Here is an 18,011-nt window from a genome sequence, read left to right as displayed (position 1 = left end):
GAGTCAGAAAGGGTGGTGATTCAGAGACTGGGCTCTGTAATCCAGCAGCCCTGGATTGAAATCCTATCTCTGTGGCTCTGGCTGAGTCACCTGTCCTGTGAGCAACAGCCTCCTCACCTATAGAAAGAAAATGTTGCCAGCAATTAACTCAATATGGCTTTGTGATGACTCGATGAGATGCTGCATGCAGAGGCTGGACACAGTGCCTGACACAAGGGGAGACTCTGTATAGAAGCTCTAAGGGTAATACTAAAAAATGCAATCTCACTTCTGAAGCCAGGGAGCCATAAAGTATTTCATTCAGAGTGCAAGGAGGCAAGTCCACAAGAAGACACAAACCCTTTTTTTTTTTTTTTGATACAGAGTTTTGCTCTGTTGCCCAGGCTGGAGTGCAGTGGCATGATTTTGGCTCACTGCAACCTCTGCCTCCCAGGTTCAAGCGATTCTTGTGCTTCAGCCTCCTGAGTAACTGAGCTTACAGGTGCACGCCACCATGCCTGGCTAATATTTTGTATTTTTAGTAGAGATGGGGTTTCACCATGCTGGCCAGGCTGGTCTTGAACTCCTGACCTTAAGTGATCCGCCGGCCTCTGCCTCCCAAAGTGCTGGGATTACAGGTGTGAGCCACCATGCCCAGCCAGCATGAAGCCTTTCATTTGCTGCTACCCATTCCGTATGGCTTTCTCTGGGTGTGTGTTTGGTGAGTCCTTTGCCTTTGGTTTCTAGGACCCACAGAGAAATGACAGACCCTTCCTGCTGCATTTAATTGGAAAGGAGCACAGAGACCTGAGATTATAATGATGACGTCTTAAATGTCAAGTGCTTCAAAAGTCTGCTGTTGCACTCACTGTTACCCTGAACAGCTCTGGGAACCAAAACCCTGCAGCCACCTAAAGCATGCCCTGAGTCTCTCAGCCAGGTTTCACCTGGGAAATCTGAGTGACAGTGACGTGCAGGCAGCTGGAAGACGCACAGTAAACCGAGGAGCCTGTGATGAGCTCAGAGGAGGTGAGTTGATGATCTGCTATTTATAGCCCCACTAAGAGGCTCTGGCCGCCAGCTCCATGTGAGGCTGGGTGGAAATGATGCCTTCGCAGAGCTGAGAGCACAAAATGAAATTGGTGATTCATGGGCAGCAGCCACTTGAAAATATGAACACTCCTGCGTCCTCAGCCCCGCTGGCCTTTCACACCCATTTGGAGGTGTGTTAAGCAGAGTTGCTAGCCTGCTGCATCCTAGTCTGCATGTGTTTGGGCAGGATGTGAGGACAGGCAGGTTCTGCCCCGACAAGGAGCCTGCAAAGGGCAACAGCACCCCGGGAGCACTCTGAGAACCTCCGCCCACCCCCCAGAGGCCTCAGCTGGAACGCAGGGCAGGGCTGAGTAAGAGGCAAGCCCCAGGAGGACCTGCGGTCACAGAGAAAGGACACTTCCTGCTCCTGCCCTCTGTCTCCAGGGGCGACGCTGGCAACAGAGCAGCTTTCTGATGACGCTTGTTCTGCTGAACACACAAAAGTGTACAATGAGGAAACCCCTGCAGCTTGACATTTCCCCCCCTACAATTCCACAGCCCAGTACCTGTCACCTGAAATAGCTTTTGTTTATTTTCCTCAGTAACATCTTGGCTTCCAGGCCAAAGTCTTCTTGGAGGACCCAACTCAACTCACCCTATGTGAGGAATGCCCTGGAGGTCTCTCAGTTTCCCACAACCAAACTGAACTTAAAGGGCCAAACCAGGATAAGGAGGCCAGCTGAGCTCTGAAGCCAGATTGTCTGGGTTCACATTCTTTTTCTACACTTGCAGCCACGTGGCTTCAGTCAAATTGCCCTCTGAGACTCAGTTTTTCTCATTGGTAAAATGAGGATAATTAGAGAACCTACCTCACTGGGCTGTGGTGAAGGGTGACATGTGGATAGTGGTCAGCCCAGCGTCCAGCACATGGACAGACTTGATACTGGACACTGCTGCTGCTACTTTTGCTGTTGAAGTTGTTTTTACTACTAGGTTTTGGTCCCTGTACTGATAGCACTCCTTTGCACACAGTCTATGGCACTGAGCTTCCTTGCGGAGGTGGTGCCCTGAGGCCTCAATAGAGACCCTCTGCCCAACAAACACACCCCATATCAAGCTGCCAAACATAGTGGACTTCACCCCGGGCATGCTTGACAGGCCTCTGCCTTTGCCTAGGAACCAAGTGCCTTTCCCCTGGGGCTGGGCCTTGCCCGGGTCGACTACCCCGATGCTTCTGCTCCTCTATGTCCTGGGGTGGCCTTGGGGGTATTAACGGTCACCATCCAGTGGAGGGTTTCACCTGAGGGTCCCAGGTGCTAACTTGAGGTCTGTGACCAGCAGGCAGCCCACCAAGGGAGGGCCTGGATGACTGGCCGGATAGGCCCACCTCACCTACGGGCTGCACTTGCAGCACAAACTGCTGATTCATGGAGACTCATGAGGCCTTGGCTATCTGTACATTCTCCATCTCCAGCTGTCGGCCAAAACATAATTGTAGTTGTCACTTTGGCAGCGAGATGCCATGATGTGTCCTCTCTCCACGGCAGTGAGCTTTTGGAAGGTAGGAGGGATCTGCAGCTGCTCCCGTGGACAGAACCATTCTGGAAAGTGGTCTGTGTGAAGTGCACCCAGGTGCAGTCCGAGGAGTGGTGTGAGCAGCAGGGTGAGGCCCTATATTAGAACGGGCACTGGTGTTGCCTGTGTCTGCATCTACAGTAATGCAATTCTGATGACATCAATGAATAACAGAGAGGCTGCCATTGAAATGAGGCATTGTTGGCAGCTATGAGGACTTGGAAAACAGCCATCAGGCTTATGCACAAGTCAGAATCCATCGTGTGTGGGGTAAATGAGTGGTTAGACCATGGGGTACATGATGTAGGGAGATGGTGCCAGAGACATAGCTAGGACCAGACTGAGAAGCAAGGGAGTCAAAGACCAGGCCATGCAGCTTGGACTTGATCCTGGACATAGGGAAAGTGATGTGATCGGAGGACGTGGCAGTTCTGGGCTCAAGCCTCCTTGAGGGATGGCACTGAGGGCAAGGTTCCCCCTCCCCACAGCAGCTGGCAAGCAGTGGCTTGCTGCTTGGGAAGGTGTTTACCCCTGTGGAGCACGAGTTCCACACTCAGAAGGTGCCTGAGACTCTGCTCATATGGAAAGCATGGGAAGGGCCAGTCCCAGCCAGGACAGCTGAGAGTGCGCAGTGAACAAGGGAAAGCACCAGGCTCATGCCTTCTCTCTTCTGCCGTCCTTCTTGGCCAGGAGTTCATTACTGAAGCACCTGTGTGCAGATGTGCTAAATGTAGAGGACTGCACCACTCCCAGGTCAAAGGTCAGGGAGGCTCCTGGGACTGAGAGATGACCCCGCTGCCTGTGGATGTGGCCTCCCTTCCCACTAAGGAAACAGCAGAGGCAAACATCCAAGCTTACCTGATGGAGGAATTCCTAGAAGAAAGGTTCTATCCTTATGTACTTAAATACTGACTTACAGGTTGGTTAGTGGAGACAGAAGAATAGTAAGTGTTGGGAGCCGTTACCAGTGGAGGAGCCACCCATGAGCACGGAAGCCAGAGCATATCTGGACCATCATGTAAGTTCAGAGGAAGACACGATTCAGTTGACAAAAATTTGTGTACCCTCCTCAGAAGTGCATTGTTGTGCAAGAAATGGTTTGGCAGTGACTCTCCCCTTTCAGCTGCAAGTCATCAAGGGCTGAATGCCTCTCCAGTTGCCAGGGGAGGAGTGGCTTGTAGAGCGGATGTTCCCAGTCTGGCAGAATCTTCTATCAAGTGTTCCCTGAGTTGGGCTGCCAGGGGGCAGGTGTTGAACAGTGATGAAGTCCTCTCACCTGAGCAGCTTCTAATGCAAGAGGGGTGTCGTGGGTGCCTGAAACCCTATGTCTGTGGGTGGAGCGTGAACTTAGCCTCTTCCCTGAGGTTAGGCAGCATGTCATAACCACCTCCGGCTGCCCATGGCTGGTTTGGGGCAATATGCCAAGATGTAGTTTTGCCTATTTGGTTTGCTTTTTCCTCTAAAATATACAAAAGTTAATAACATGTACTGGGTTTTTAAAAAATTATAAAATATAAGATATGGTCAGAAAAGTGCAAACAGACCGGGTGAGGTGGCTCACGCCTGTAATCCCAGCATTTTTGGAGGCCGAGGGAGTGGATCACCTGAGGTCAGGAGTTTGAGATCAACCTGGCAAACATGGCGAAGCCCCATCTCTACTAAAAATACAAAAATTAGCTGGGCGTGGTGGCGTGCTTTACCTGTAGTCCCAGCTACTCAGGAGGCTGAGGCAGGAGAATTGCTCTTGAGCCTGGGAGGCTGAGGTTGCAGTGAGCCAAGATTGTGCCACTGCACTGCACTCCAGCCTAGGTGACAGAGCAAGACTCTATCTCAAAAAAAAAAAACAAAAAAGAAAGAAAAGAAAAGTCCAAACAACTATGTATACAGCTTAACAAATAATTATAACATGAATGCTTTTTTAATGTAGAAAAGGTTTGTGTTTTTTTTAAACCATATGACCAATAAACCTTTACCTAGAGAACTTTCACTAAGATTCTTTTAACAGAGTAAAAAAATTAAAATGGTACAAAAAAATGAAACGTTAATGGAAATTTACTCCCTCCCTTTCCCCACAAGTAATCACCAACAATTTCTTGTGTATCTTTCTAATTTTTTTCTCTGCATCAGTAATGTTTTTATTATCATTTTTATTATTTTTAAATTATTTTATTTTATTTTATTTTGAGAAGGAGTCTCGCTCTGTCTCTCAGCCTGGTGTGTAGTGGCGCAATCTCGGCTCACTGCAACCTCTGCCTCCCAGGTTCAAGCGATTCTTCTGCCTCAGCCTCCTGAGTAGCTGGGACTACAGGAGCGTACCACCACTCCTGGCTAATTTTTGTATTTTTAGTAGAGACGGGGTTTCACCCTATTGGTCAGGCTGGTCTCGAACCCCTGATCTCAGGTGATCCACCCGCCTCAGCCTCCCACAGTGCTGGGATTACAGGCATGAGCCATCATGCCCGGTTATTATTTTATTTTATTTAAGACACAGGGCCTCGCTCTGTCGCCCACACTGGAGTGCAGTGGCACAATCATAGCTTTCTGCAGGCTCAAACATCTTAGCCTCTCCAGTAGCTGGCACTATCGGTGTGTACCACCAGTAATGGTTTACAGGGCCCAGCCCAGCAATGTTTTGAAAATGAGGACCAGACCTGGTGGCTCATGACTGTAATTCAAGCACTTTGGGAGGCTGAAATGGGAGGATTGCTTGAGCCCAGGAGTTTGAGACCAGCCTAGGCAACATAGCAAGACCTTGTCTCTATGAAACATAAAAAATTATCGGGCACGGTGAGGTGGGAAGATCACTTGAGCCCAGGACTTGGAGGCTGCAATGAGCTATAATCACACCTCTGCATTCCAGCCTGGGCAAAAGAGCAAGACTGTCTCAAAAAAAAAAAGAAGAAGAAAAGAAAAGAAAATGAGCACATGCTCATACAGGTTTTGTCAATATTTATTGATAAAATTTAAAAAGTTGATGTACTCATCATGACTCTCCTATGATATAAACTTAACATGTGTCAAGAATTTAATTTGGCCAGGCACGGTGGCTCACACCTGTAATCCCAGCACTTTGGGAGGCTGAAGTGGGAGGATCACTTGAGGCCAGGAATTCAAGACCAACCTGGGCAACACAAAAAGACCCTGTCTCCACAAAAAATAAAAATAAATTTAAAAATTAGCTGAGTGTGGTGGTGCATACCTGTAGTAGACCTAGCTTCTGAGGAGGCTGAGATGAGAGCATCACTTGAGTCCAGGAGTTTGAGGTTACAAGGAGCTATGACTGTGCCACTGCACTCCAGTCTGGGTGACAAAGTGAGACCCTGTCTCAAAAAAAAAAAAAAAAAAAAAAGGAAAAGGAAAAAAATATTTAATTCATGAGGGAGCCAGTAAAATATTACAACCAATTTAAAGGAGAACTCAAAAGTATCACAAATAATAGTCAGATAAAGAACGTTGATTTTAGAAACGGATGTAAAACTGGTCAATATCCATGAGGCAGTAGTCAGTTGCAATTCACCAGACACAATTTTCATTTCTGTGAACAGGAATTATTTGCATTGCTATGACGTTTCTACAATTTAAATCTATCTTGAGAGGGTTGAGAAATAGTCTAGTCAAAGACAACAAAAGCCAGAGATAAGCTGGATGAATAAGTTATTCAGGACACCCCCCAAGTTTCAACATCGTTCACAGTTTCTTCCTACACTTGTAATTGGTTCCCTACCTCCCTCCCTCCTAGAATTTCTCTTCTGCACGTTCCTACTGCCCTGTTTGAACCAGCTGACCCAACCTTCCTCCCATGTTATGGTGATGAGCCAGGGCTCAAAGCCTAACCTGGGAGAACGTACTCATCACCTAGGCTGAGCCAAACAAGTGCTCCCAAGGCTTGGACGCTGCTTCTACAGAGGTGGGCATTGACATAGTCAGACTCAGGCAGGCAGATTCAGGCAGGCACACCCAGGGCTGGTAGTCATAATGGGCCTTGTAAAAGATAACCAAGCATTTTCTGTAAAAGGTAACAGATTAGGAATACAAAGAGAAAAAATTGTGGTCCAGTGAGAAAGACAGAGTGCCTGTCCAATGAGCTTGCAGTTCCTGAGATGACTTCCTGCATTTGGGTTCCATGAGAGTCCTCCTTTATGCCTGAATCAGTTTGGGTGGGTGTCTGTCCCACTAATTGCCTATCTGAGAGAATAGCTGACGTACAAGATGTATGACGACCTACAGGGCTGAGGTGTACATCTCAACCCTCCCAGGTTCTGCGTTGGCACCACAGGGCCTTGTATCAGCCCTAGAAGGCAGGGGCAGGGTAGTCTGTGACCCAGCAGAAAAAAAACAAATACCTGACTTGCTCTATGCTGTTGGACACTCACCTCATCTCCTGTGAACAGGTTTTTTCATCTTAAAAATGGGGGACAATGCTCCTTCCAGCTTGCCTCTCAGGGTCCCATGGAGCCCAGTGAGAACCATGGATGCGAGTCTATTGCCAAGGCCAGTCCTGAGGCAGGAGCTGAGCCCACAGTTCTGTCAGGGCAGGAGAGCTTGGCTCGATGTGAAAAGTGTTTTGGGGCTGGGCACAATGGCTCATGCCTATAATCCCAGCACTTTGGGAGGCTGAGATGGGTGGATTACCTGAGGTCAGGAGTTCAAGACCAGCCTGGCCAACATAGTGAGACCCCATCTCTACTAAAGATATAAAAATTAGCCGGGCATGGTGGCACCAGTCTGTAGTCCCAGCTACTTGGGAGGCTGAGGCAGGATAATTGCTTGAACCCAGGAGGCAGAGGTTGCAGTGAGCTGAGATCACGCCACTGCACTCCAGCCTGGGCGACGGAGCGAGGCTTTGTCTCAAACAATGTGTGTGTGTGTGTGTGTGTATATATATATATATATAAAATTTAAAAATAAATTTAAAAAAGGGCTGGGCGTGGTGGCTCACACCTGTAATCCCAGCATTTTGGGAGGTTGAGGTGTTGGATCACCTGAGGTCTAGAGTTCAAGACCAGCCTGGCCAACATGGTGAAACCCCATCTGTACTAAAAATACAAAAATTAGCCAGGCATGGTGGTGGGTGCCTGTAATCCCAGCTACTCAGGAGGCTGGGGTGGGAGAATCTCTTGAACCTGGGAGGCAGAGGTTGCACTGAGCCGAGACCGCACCATTGCATTCCAGTCTGGGGAACAAGAGTGAAACTCTGTCTCAAAAAAAAAAAAAAAAAAAAAAAAGAAAAGAAAAGAAAAGAAAAAGAAAAAAGAAAAGTGCTTTGGGAGAAAAGATTTTATGCAAATGGCCAATCATGATTAATTGATGGGGAGTCTCCCAGGCAACGGATTGGATTTCACAGATAAATGTGTGTGTGTGTGTGTGTGTGTGTGTGTGTGTGTATACATATATACATATAACTTGGCTCTCCTGAGAAGAAAATGTTCATTCAATGTAAGGCAAGATAGTGTAAGGCAAGTATATCCAAATGAGGGGTGTCCAATCTTTTGGCTTCTCTGGGCCACACTGGAAGAAGAATTGCCTTGGGCCTCATACAAAATATAATAACATTAACAATAGCTGATGAGCTTAAAAAAAAAAAAAATCATAAACCAGATCTCATGTTTTAAGAAAGTTTACGAATTTGTGTTGGGCGGCATTTAAAGTCATCCTGGTCCCAATCCACGGGTTGGACAAGCCTGATCTAAATCAAGGTTTTCCATCCTTTAAACAGGTACCTTTTCACCATCTCCATTCATTCAGTGAGCATTTTTTGGGCACCTGCTGTATGATAAGCACTGCACCAAGCATTAGGAAACTGAAATAAAGATGGGCAGGCCCTGCTCTTGTGGTGCTGGGAAACAAACATACAGAAGGAGCTTTCCCACGGAGTGTGGTGAGCACACACAGAGGCAAACAAAGGATGCTCTCGGAGTGCCAAGGAGGGGCACTCACCCATGACCCCAGTGTGGCATCACAGTCCACAGGGCATGTGCAGAGGAAAGTCTGGCATTTCTTTTTTTTCTTTCTTTCTTTTCTTTTTTTTTTTTTTTTGAGACAGAGTCTCACTCTGTTGCTCAGACTGGAGTGCAGTGGTACCATCTCGCTCACTGCAGCCTCTGCCTCCTGAGTTCAAGCAATTCTCCCACCTCAGCCTCCCGAGTAGCTGGGATTACAGGGGCCCACCTGGCTAATTTTTTTTTTTTTTTTTTTTTTTTTTTTTTTTTGTATTTTTAGTAGAGAGGGAGTTTCACCATGTTGGCCAGGCTGGTCTCGAACTCCTGACCTCAGGTGATCCACCCACCTTGGCCTCCCAAAGTGCTGGGATTACTGGTGTGAGCCACCGGCCCTGGCCAAAAGTCTGGTGTTTCTTGAGAGTCAGGGGAGTGGTTAGCTGAAGGGGGCAATGGGGCCAGTTATGTGGGGTCCTGGGGACCTCAGAGGGAAGTCTGTGCTTCAATTGAAGGGTATGGGGTTTAAGAAAGTGAGTGCTGTGGTCAGATCTGTACTTTGGAACAATCACTCTGGCTGCTGGTGGAGAACAGGTGGGAGGGACAATGGACAGGAAGTATGAAGACCCCTCAGGAGGCAGTGGCAGGCATCCAAGCCAGAGCGATCACCTGAACTGAGGAAAGGGGTGGAAGGAACCGACTCAAGAAATGTTGGGCCAGAATTTCACCTGAAAAACGAGACAAAGAGAACCCTTAGATTTTCAGTCAGGACCACCCTGTGGTTAGAGTGTCACCATCATAGGAGAAAGAAACCATAACTAGTGGGTGGGCTGGGAGACGATGAGCTCAGTTTAAGACTCGGTGAGTGTGAAAGAGCTATAGGCATCCAGGAGGAAGCATCCGGCAGGCAGGTGGATACACAGGTCTGAAACGGAGGGAGGGTTTGAGCTGCGAGGCTGGAGAGAGGAGGCTGGAGTGAATGTGCCATGAACAAGTTTATATGAGGGTGATTGGGGAGGAGGGAAGAGGGGAAAAGTGCAGGAACATAATGCCTCTTGATCCTAAAATTCTCACTTGCTGAGAGTAAGGATGAGGGGAGGGGCTGGGGGTAGGAAGGGAGTGTTTAGAACATTTATTATGGGAAACAGGAGAGAAGCTGACCCAGGCACAGCTATGACATCTAAGAGGAGTCAGGAGACTAGTTCTTGCCAATGGAATGTTGATTGAGGATGACATGTCACTTCCAGTCCAAGACAGTTAAGAAGTAGATGTGACTTCTCCACCCTTCCTTTCCCCTTCTCCTAGTTTGATGCCCATTTGTTATAGACTGAATGTTTGTGTCCCCCCCAAAATTCCTATGTTGAAACGGAATCCCCAGTGTGATGGTATTTGGAGGTGGAGCCTTTGGGAGGTGATTAGGTCTTAAGGGTGGAGCCCTTAGGATGGGATTAGTGCCTGTATAAGAGGCCAGTGGCCAGGCATGGTGGCTCATGCCTGTAACCCCAGCACTTTGAGAGGCTGAGGTGGCTGGGTCACTTGAGGTCAGGAGTTTAAGACCAGCCTGGCCAACATGGTGAGACCTCGTTTCTACTAAAAATACAAAAATTAGCTGGGTACGGTGGTGCATGCCTGCAGTCCTAGTTACTCAGGAGGCTGAGGCAGGAGAATTGCTTGAACCCAGGAGGCAGAGGTTGCAGTGAGCGGAGATTACACCACTGCACTCCAGCCTGGGCAAGTGAGTGAGACCCTGTCTCAAAAAAAAAAAAAAAAGGAAGGAAGGAAAGAAAAGAAAGAAAGAAAGAGAGAGAGAGAGACAGAGAGAGAGAAAGAAAGAAAGAAAGAAAGAAAGAAAGAAAGAAAGAAAGAAAGAAAGAAAGAAAGAAAGAAAGAAAGAAAGAAAGAAAAGAAAGAAAGGAAGAAAGAAAGGGCCAGAGACTTGAGACTACAGATGCACACCACCACGCCCAGCTAATTTTTGTATTTTTAGTAGAGATGGGGTTTCACCATGTTGGCCAGGATGGTCTTGGTCTCTTGACCTCGTGATTTGCCCGCTTCAGCCTCCCAAAGTGCTGGGATTACAGGTGCGAGCCACCGCGCCTGGCTGACCCCTTGTTCTTTTTCTACCATGTGAGAATGCAAGAGAAGTCAGCAGTCTGTAGCCCAGAACAGGGCCCTCACCCCAGCTTGAGCATCTTGGTATCCTGATCTCAGACTTCTAGCACCTAGAACTATGAAAAATACATTTCTGTTGTTCATGAGCCACCCAGTCAATGATACTTTGTTATAGCAGCCTGAATTGACTAAGACAGCCTTGGAAACCACATTGGAGATGGTGAAGCCACAGTGTGGGAAGATCCTGGATTCCTGAATCATCACTTGGAGGACAAACACCACTGATCAGGAACACACATTTAGTTTTCTGTTAACAAGAAATCAGCTACCTTGTAGGAGCCAATATACATTTTGGGATTGCTTGTTACAGCATTGAGCATTACCCTAGCTCATGTAGGGTTTAAGAAAATGCATCGTTGTTCAGATGGTTCAGAGGGGTCTGGGCTGGGAAAACACTCAAGGCCTCTAGGGTCAGAAGGTCTTTGTTGAGGCTGAAGAGCAGAAGTGGTGAGAGGACCGGAAAAATCTAGAAAACAGATGTCAGGGCCTCTGGCAGAATGCAAGAAACTAAGATTTCAGAGAGAAGCTATCCCACTGTGGCAAGAGCCAAATGCGAGAAGTTGGGGAACATTAAACAGGGGTCTGGGAATTGTGATGAGTGAGGTCAAGAATTGTGTTGCCTGGTTAGTTCACAGGGTTGTCAGAGTCTGTGATGAAGCAGAATGTGAGGTGGAGAGGAAGCCTCAGAGGGGCTGGCCATTGTTCTGCAATCAGGGACCAGGGAAGGACTGCTTTAGTGAAAGGCATGGGCTGGCGGGATTGCCATCACTCAGTCTGTCAGCTGCCATGACTGAGTGGATCTGAGCAGGGCAGCAAACGGATCGCTCAGGAGACCACCTGAGATGCACACCTGAAGGCTGGTTCCTGAAGTGTCACCTGCAAATGCTGATGTAGGCCAGCACCATCCAGAAACAGCCAGACCCACAGCAGAGCACTGCCATCAGCTGGTAAAGCATCATGGCACTTCCCAAAGCACCTTATTCACAAATCTGTCTGGGCCTCATGGACATCCCAGGGAGACCCATAAGAGAGTGGCCTCTCCCTGTGCCAGGTAAGGTCACCTAAGTGATAAGAGAGACTGTACAGGAGAGGGTGGAGTCAGGGTCTCCTGATCCTTGGGCTGTGGTTCTCATTATAAAATGCCTTTTGCAGACATTTCTGACATAAACTGCCCATTATCTTAGGAAGATTTGGGCTTCAATGTGCCATTGGCAGCAGGGACAACTGAGACAGCCTCCAAAAGGCAATTCCAGCTGGCGACTTCTAGAAGGATTTCTGAATGAATGGTGCCAAACCAGGAATAGGAATAGGAGTGTCAGAAAACCCAAAATAAACAAGAGGAGTTTATTTCAAAAAAAAAAAACAGATGAGGTTGGAGGTAGGTGTCAAGGGTTGCTAGGCCCTCCACTGTTTCAGAAGGCCAAGGTTCCTTCTGTTTTATTGTTCTCCTCTATTGCTGAGTAACAAATTACTTCAAAATGCAGTAGCTTAAAACAATTGTAAACATTTATTATCTCGCACTTTCTGTGGTCAGGATTTGAGAATGACTTAGCTGGGTGGTTCTGGCTCAAGCTGTCTCATGAGGTTGCAGTTGGGATGTCAGATGAAGCTGTGGTCATCTGAAGGTTTGACTGGACTGCCACACTGCTGGCAAGTTAACTGGCTATTTACAGCAAGCCTCGGTCTCTCACTGCCCATAATCCTTCATTGGGTTGCTTGAGTGGGCTTCTGCTAGCCTAGAACAAGTGGTACAGTGAGGGCAAGGCATACTCTGCAATGTCTTTTATGATGTCATCTCAGAAGTCACATACTATCATTTCTGCAATATCCTGTTGGTTACACGGATCAGCCCTATTGCAAGCAGGAGAGAACTGAACAAGGACATGAATCACTGGGGGCCATCTCGGAAGCTAGGTACCACATATGCCATCCTCAAAGCATGTGGCTGCATCCTCATGTCCCAAGATGGCTGCTCGAACTCCAGCTATCACATCATAGATAGTGCATTGTAGCTAGTGGAAAGAAGGAGGAAAGGAAGCAGCGTGTGATTTCCTGAAGTTGGATGTACCATTCTATTTCTGTCTCACTGGTCAGAACTTAGTCATATATTCATAGCTGCAAAGGGTGCTAGGAAATTTAGTATTTATTGTGGGTGTCCATATGTTCAGCTAGACCAGATATTGGGGATAACTGGCCATCTCTGCCACATGAGCAATGTTCCCGTGTGTATCACACAGGATGAGGTGTGAGGGAGGAAGCACAGAGAACATTACCACTTTGGGTTACAGACCTGGCAAACGACTTACAACCCATTTTGTCTGGGAAATGTGTGTGTATGTGTGTGTGTGATGGGGATGGGGGAGGAGTGCAAACTGTGCTTCACCCTGTAATTAGTGAATCTCACTATAAAAAGAAAATAGTCCTTAGAGAAGCTCAGGAGACAAGTAAGTGTAAACAACAGATCCAGTCCTAGAAGCCCAGCCAAGGGTGCTCTTAAAAATTAAGAAGCTCCAGAAAATGAAAGATCATCACAGGAGGCATAGTGAGGGCAGCCGCATTCTATCCCCAGACCTGCAGGTTTAAATAAATTCCAGGCAGCCTGATTTACTGATCCAAATGCAGAAACACAGATGGGTGCCTCCACCAGCTGTGTTTTTAAAAGATCGTATGATTCCTGATCAATGAACCAAAGAGACTGAATGCAGAAGTATTTCGAGCTGAGCTGAGGATTTGCCCAGAGACCTCGCAGAGAGCAGAGCCAAATCTTGAGCAGCCAGCTGAGTGCTGACTCAAGCTGGGGATGGGGGGTACGGAGGGTAGTATTGGGCAGCAGAGGCCTAGCTGAGTAGATGATGAGCCATCAGTCAGCCAGAGAACTCTAAGGTGAGAAAAGTCCACAGGAGGAAAAGCTGCCTTGGCAGAAAGAAGACAACGCTCTGGCCAGTGACAGGGATACTGTGATCCTAGAGGAATGCAAAGTCTGGAGCAAGAAGCCTGAGGCTAGGGCACCCGAAAGGACAGCAGGTACTGCCAAGCTTCTTCTGGCAGGGGTCAGCTTTCTCCTTTCTGCCACATTCTGCCTGGACAGTGAAACCTTATCTTGGGCTGTGTGTGGACTAAGGACTCAGTAGTACTTGCGGCATGGAGGGTGGCTGGGGACCTCCTAGCTGCCTGGCTGGTCCTACTCTCTGCCCATGGTTGGAGGTGTTGGCCCAAGTTGGATGAAGTCCTGGGTCCTGCATCCCTACTTGGTCATCTCCAGATGGGGCTATTAGGACACCCTGGGCAGTCAGCGTGCTCACTTACTCAGGCCACAACCCATGCTCCTTATTGTATGCGGTTGTCAGTCATCACTGCATTCCTGCTGTACAAGGGTCAATTTCCAGTGCAGTAAGGGGCAGAATTCCCAGGCTTCCCACTGAGCCTTGGCCTGAATCTCAAGTTCACCAATAAGGCCTTGGAGGACCTCTGCAGACTCCTAGTTTGAGGGCCCTTTCATGAGACACTTGCAGCCATGGCTGAGGTCAGGCCCCACCTTGGGTAGAGGAGGATACAGGGAGTAGTGAAGACGGAAAAATCAGCCCAAAGGGCATGGAATTGGCTCAGGCAGCCTGGGACTATGTTTCCTGGCTCTGTTGCAGCAATGTGTGTTGAATTCAATGGGGAAGACACTGGGCTATACCCTGGGGACACAGAGGGGAGGGCTCCTATGACATCACTCCAGACACATAAATAAAGCAAAGCGGCAGAGGGTGTAGTATGCAGTGATGAGTTAAGTACAAGGTCCGGAAAGAATGTGGGAGGGGAGTTTGCCGGCAGAGTAGTAAAGGAAAGCTTCACAGAGGAGGTGACACATGCAAGAAAGAACAGGAGGAGGAGGGGCACCAGGCAGAGGGAAGGGCAGGCCCAGAGTTGTGAGCTGGGCAACCACCTGGGGTAGAGGTAAGGGATCTCCTCACCTGATGCGTTGACTGTGCTCTGAACTTTCTGGGCTCCTTCAGGGTGGAGTGTGGCCTTGATCTTTCTCCACTAACTCAGAAGAGTCCAGGGAGGGGAGAAGATGCTCCCTCTGCAGAATTTGTTGCATTTCCTTTTATCTTTGGGTCTTTGGTACCTGACCATGATGGGTGAAGTCATCATAAATTAAGAAAGAAGAGGGGCTAGGTGAGGGGCTCATGCCTGTAATCGCAGCCCTTTGGGAGGCTGAGCTGGGAGGATTGCTTGAGGCCAGGAGTTCAAGATCAGTGCGGGCAACATAACGAGACCCTGTCTCTACAAAAAATGAAAAAGAACAAAGAAATAGCTGGGCATTGTGTGCACACCTATAGTCCTAACTATTCAGGAGGCTGAGGCTGGAGAATCACTCAAGCCTAGGAATTCAAGGTTGCAGTGAGCCATGACTGCACCACTGCACTCCAGCCTGGGTGAAAGAGCAAGACCATGTTTCCAAAAAAAAAAAAAAAAAAAAAAAAAGAGAGTGAAATTTCTTTGGTCTTGGAGAATCTGCCCAAGCCCCCCATTCCTTTTCCATGTAGGTTTCCAAGTAATTCTGGATGGACCCTTAGGCCCAATTGTCCCCAGCAACCTCGGATGGGGCAGGAGGCAGGGCTGGGAGGCGCACTGGTTGGGGCACTCTGCAACTCTCTCCACTGTTAGATCCGGTCCCCTGAGGTCTCAGGGCCTCTCCAGAACCCAGGGGAACCCCCAGCGCCACCAAAGCACCCACCTTGCCTCTTGCAGCCAGTCTTACAGCATGAGAACAGTGATGTGGGCCGGGCGCGGTGGCTCAAGCCTGTAATCCCAGCACTTTGGGAGGCCGAGGCGGGCGGATCACAAGGTCAGGAGATCGAGACCACAGTGAAACCCCGTCTCTACTAAAAATACAAAAAATTAGCCGGGCGCGGTGGCGGGCGCCTGTAGTCCTAGCTACTCAGGAAGCTGAGGCAGGAGAATGGCGTGAACCCAGGAGGCGGAGCTTGCAGTGAGCCGAGATCGCGCCACTGCACTCCAGCCTGGGCAACAGCGTGAGACTCCGTCTCAAAAAAAAAAAAAAAAAAAAAAAAAAAAATGAACAGTGATGTGGCTCATGCTGGCACATCATGTGTGACCCCAGTCACACTTTTTGTGGTGTGCAAACTTGCCTTTCCTCCAGGCCCCAGGGAAATGTGAGATGCAAATAAATAACCACGCAAATCTAAAACAAACAGCAGCCCCAGAGCGGTTTTATGAAGGCAGAAGGAATTGCAGGTCCTGAGTGGTCCAGCAGACCCAACTCTCTCTGGGTCATGGTGGGCAGGTGGGCCCAGGCCAGAGCCATGCTGGGATGGCACCCTGTCTCCAGCTACAGGTGGCCCAGGAACCTCAGGCATGGAGCTGCCAGTGCCCAGAAAGGCTACAGGAGAATTTACAGCGCAGATGGAGAATGGGACCTGCCCTTGGCATCTAGTCCCTGGACAGCCCATCTCTTTCACCCAGGAATCTCTGTCTCCTGGTTGTTGCTCTTCTCACTGGGATGTGCAAATAGCCTCCTGGCAGCCTTGGTCTCTCTCTTACCTCTGTCAGTTCCAGTCCGAAGGCCTAGCTCAGGTCACATCCCTCTGACTCAGATCCCCTTTCATTACAAGCTCCTCAGTCTGCCATGTAAGGCTTCACCGACTACAGTACCAATTCACCACTCACCAGTCCTTCAGATCATCATCCCCTAGCCATGTATGTGCCCATCCCTTTTATACTCTCCCTGGAAAGCTCTCCCATCTTCAGGTGCTGGATCTTGCCTTTACCTGGTCCCAAAGTCCCCTTATGGGGGCATTTGCTGTGACACTTGGCCCACCTGATCAGGCCCCGCTTCAACACTGTCTCACCTATCAAGTCTTCCTTGTCATTCTCTGCCCTGGAACCTATGGCCTAAGGGATGGAGCTTTTTACTAGATTTGCATCTTTAATTATAGGAGTGATACATGCTTGTAAAAACATTCCCACATTACAGAAGCATACACAGTAAAATGAGCTTGTCATCCCAACTCTCCATTCCTTAGAACTCACTCCAGTTAACAGCTAAACCTGCACACAGACCCTCGTTTTACCAGCATGGGAGGGGTCCTTGGGGGCCTTCCATAACCACTTAAGCTAGCAGTAAGGTAGCGGTGGCGATGCACAGACTTGGTGAAGGTTTTGCAGAGCGGAGGCCTGGGTTGACTTAGAAAAAAAATCCTCAAGGTTGGTCTGTGGGACCCCTTAATTTCTTTTACAAGTCAGTTCAAAGAACAGAGCCCCAGGGAGATATTCCTAGTTGTGTGGGAATATTCATTCTATTCTCCCAGGAGCCAGAAACTCAAGTTCAAAAGGCAACCAGGTCTCTAAAGAATTCCCTTGGCCTAGCACAACCTGTCACTGCAAGCCCAGACAGAGCTGAAGTTTGGCAGTCTCAATGGGGTGGTCACTCAGTCAGATGGAGAGAGGCAGAGCTGGAACCTAGGCCTTTTCTTCTCCAGCCTGGGCCCTTGCCTGTGCCCTGTAGGCCCCTGTGTTCTGGCTGGGCATCCTGGAGTACCCCTACAACCAAACAACAGAGACCCCTGTGTGCCCTGCTAGCAAAGCAGTGATTCTCTTTAGAGTGTGGCCCAGAGAAGAGTCCACCTTCAGAAATAAATGGCACTGCCCTCCTTAGAATAGGATCTAAGCGAAGAACAGGGCTGTGCAGGCATCTCCTTCATGAGGGACTCCAGCCCATGTTACTAGGGAGTGTGAGGGGCAGGGGACACATGCCTTCCCCAAATAACCTGAGGGACTACATCCTTCCTCCACACTCCAAGTCAAATATTTATTGAGACAAGAGAAGGGACTGGAGTTCTCCAAGTTGGGAACACCTAACCATGGAAGGCTTTCCCAAGATGTCAGTATCTAAACTTACACTTGAAAGATAAGCAAAGGCCGGGAGCGGTGGCTCACGCCTGTAATCCCAGCACTTTGGGAGGCTGAGGCAGGAGGATCACCTGAGGTCAGGAGTTTGAGACCAGCCTGGCCAACATGGTGAAATCCTGCCTCCACTAAAAATACAAAAATTAGCTGGGCACAGTGGCGCATGCCTGTTATCCCAGCTACTCAGGAGGCTGAAGCAGGAGAATCACTTGAACCCTAGAGGCGGAACTTGCAGTGAGCTGAGATCGCACCACTGCACTCCAGCCTTGGTAACAGAGTGAGACTCCATCTAAAAATAAAATAAAATAAAGAAAAGTAAGAAGTGGCCAGGTAAAGCATTCCGTGCAAAGGGAACACCATGGGTAAAGGTCTGAAGGTGAGAGGAAGCATTACTTTAGAGAA

General features: G+C 48.7%; 2 protein-coding genes and 1 long non-coding RNA gene across 3 annotated transcripts in view; 1 reads left to right on the top strand and 2 right to left on the bottom strand.

Moving 5' to 3' along the window:
- The window catches only part of CDKN2AIPNL (CDKN2A interacting protein N-terminal like), a 413,846-nt gene that overhangs the window by 30,677 nt on the left and 365,158 nt on the right, over positions 1 to 18,011 (bottom strand). The gene's annotated exons all lie outside the window — the stretch shown is intronic.
- PPP2CA (protein phosphatase 2 catalytic subunit alpha) overlaps positions 1 to 18,011 on the bottom strand; it is a 354,454-nt gene that overhangs the window by 261,562 nt on the left and 74,881 nt on the right. The window lies entirely within an intron of this gene.
- LOC126956047 (uncharacterized) lies at positions 740 to 4,118 on the top strand. The gene is made up of 2 exons (XR_007726223.1): positions 740 to 1,008; positions 3,506 to 4,118. It is a non-coding gene; the product is annotated as an uncharacterized LOC126956047 (long non-coding RNA).

This window comes from Macaca thibetana, chromosome 6 (assembly GCF_024542745.1).
Source record: "Macaca thibetana thibetana isolate TM-01 chromosome 6, ASM2454274v1, whole genome shotgun sequence".
In the NCBI taxonomy this organism is placed as follows: domain Eukaryota; kingdom Metazoa; phylum Chordata; class Mammalia; order Primates; family Cercopithecidae; genus Macaca; species Macaca thibetana.
The sequence above is the reverse complement of the archived record's forward strand: the minus strand, read 5'-3'. Positions and strand labels throughout refer to the sequence as shown.